General features: G+C 48.9%; 1 pseudogene; it reads right to left on the reverse strand.

Moving 5' to 3' along the window:
* Positions 1–2,566, reverse strand: part of LOC105529296 — a 103,607-nt pseudogene that overhangs the window by 4,649 nt on the left and 96,392 nt on the right.

The following is a 2,566-nucleotide window of genomic DNA, read 5'->3' on the forward strand; positions in this document are numbered from 1 at the left end:
AAAAAAAAAAAAAAAAAGGAATTAAATGAGGCAATGGATGTACGAGCACTGAAGGCAAGGCCTGCCTTGTCCCCGGCACTCACATATGGTGGCTCCCTTCCCAGCTCCACTGTGCACCTGGCCTCTAACAGCACAGTCCCTGCTGTTCCTGAAAAGCTGCGTAAGAGAGCCGCTGACTTCACTTAGTCTCTGCCGGACCACCTTCCTCTTCCATCTCCCTGGCAGCTAAGGGGAAACACATGTGTCTCCTGTAAAATGGTGATGGTGAGGTTCACTCCCAGGATCTTGTGAGAGTATCAAGAAGCCCTGGATTTGTAAGTATCTATGGTGGCCATATATCACGGTATGACCAGAATAGTCCCAGTGCATATCTGATGTCCTAGTGTCCTGTTTAGCAGTGTAGCCCTACTTTGGATAATAAAGTATAAACTTAAAAACTTTAAAGGGTTGTGCAAATACCAGGCAGTGTACATTGTATTTGTGGGTGGAAGCTATTGCTGCTCACTATAAACTAAGGCAGGAAAAGAAAGGAGTCAAAATGGTTTTCTCCTCACCCACAATACTTAACTAGGCCCCCCTTTTCCAACCCTTGCATTGCGGGCACAGGAGGAAACCCAAGGAGTCTGGATGACTGAAGGGAGCCTCAGGAGCAGGGAAATCCCAGGAGAGGGGCACACTCTCAGGGCTTCCTCCACCTGTGTCCACCGTCAGCCACCCACTCCCTCCCAACCCTGCCCTTTGGCCACTGACTCACTCCCATTCAGGCCCAGACCTGTGCTCAGTGCGTAAAGAGTCTCCAGTCTCCCTCTGCCAGTGAGGATGGCAAACGTTGTCCTGAGAATGTGAAACCCACATGGGCCTCTCAGAGGCCCCATCCTGGCTGGATTGCTCAAGCAATCCTCCTCTTCCTCCCCCTCTCTTCCTTCTTTTCTCTCTCTCTCACCTCTTATGGAAGCTATCTGGTGATTGAGCAATGCTCTGGAAAAACTGGGTCAAATCAGGCCTGTGCAGGGAGGAAGAGACAATTGGATTGTGTAGGTGGCTGTGTATCAAGCAGCAGCCAACACATCATTAACCAAACAGGAAAATCTAGAACATCCATACACTGACTACTCAGTGGCCTGTTACTTGCTGGGTCAAGCTCAACTCCACTCAGAAATTCCTTACCACGTCCCTGCTAACTCCTTCGTTGCATCTCCTTCCACTCCCCAGCAGGACCCTAGTCTCCAATCCCACTGGACTTCCCAGTGCCCGCGACTCTGTGCCTTTTCTATGCTGTTCTTTTTCCTGGCAGGGTTCCTTCCCTTTGTATTGCTCTGAAAATCCCTACTCCAACATCTGCTTCTCTGAGAGGGTTTCCCTCACTCTCCCAGGCCGACTTAGTTGCTTTCTCCTCTCTCCTCCCAAAGCACAGCACTTGTATTTCCATTAATGCTTTGCAGATTTGTCTCCCAACTCATCAGTCTGTGAGCTACTCAAGGGAGGAACCGTGTCTTGCTCATCTTTGTATTTTAGAGGCCGTCACAAGATTGACCTTGTGTAAGGTGCTTAGTAAATGCATGTCAAGTCGATGAATGAAAGAATGAGTAATGGAAACAGGGTTGGCTGCTGGATCCAGATACCTTCATTGGTGCCCCAGGTCTCCCAGCGACCACTGTGTGATCTTGGCCAAGCCACACAACCTCTCCTAACCTCAGACACCTCACTGACAGAGTGGGAATGACAACACCTATGCTACCTGCCTCGTAAGGCTGCAGTGAGGACCCAATGACATCATTTATGGAGAAGCACCTTATAAGCTGAAAGGGGGAAGCACACACCCTAACACCACGAAGTTTACTGGACTGATTGGGCCTCAAAGCTCTCACTGCTGAGCAAGGTGAGTTTGGAAAAAGAGGCCTCCTGCTCTAGGAACTCGCCAAAAACCTGTCAGCAGAAGAATCTTTCAGAGCAAGCACAAAGACAGATGCATGTGCTTATATGGAAATACGTTTTAACAAATATAACATGAGAATGGAATTCTTTTCTCCCTACATCCAGCCTTGATAGCTAATTAATTCCACCCGGAGGAGGGAGCCAGGCATTGGGTAAGGAAGAGTCCTTATTCCATGTTTGGGAAAGAATTTACGGTAGCTATCTCATGAGGATCTGGGGAAAGGCAAAGGATAAACCAAGTCACTGGGGATTTTTTGTTGTAGTTGTTGTTTTGGAGATGGAGTTTCGCTCTGTTGCCCAGGCTAGAGTGCCCAGGCTGGTGTGATCTCGGCTCACTGCAACCTCCACCTTCCGAGTTCAAGTGATTCTTCTGCCTCAGCCTCCCGTAGCTGGGACTACAGGGATGCACCACCATGCCCGGCAAATATTTTGTATTTTTAGTAGAGACAGAGTTTCACCATGTTGGCCATGTTGGCCAGGATCTTGAACTCCTGGCCTCAAGTGATCTGCCTACCTCATCCTCCCAAAGTGCTGCAATTACAGGCATGAGCCACCAGACCCAGCTAGGTCACTGGTTTTGAAGGATCTCAAAGATGATCAAGTCTGACCTCATCATTTTACTGGCAACTCA

The sequence above is a fragment of the Mandrillus leucophaeus genome, unplaced genomic scaffold, assembly GCF_000951045.1.
Source record: "Mandrillus leucophaeus isolate KB7577 unplaced genomic scaffold, Mleu.le_1.0 Scaffold76, whole genome shotgun sequence".
Taxonomy (NCBI): domain Eukaryota; kingdom Metazoa; phylum Chordata; class Mammalia; order Primates; family Cercopithecidae; genus Mandrillus; species Mandrillus leucophaeus.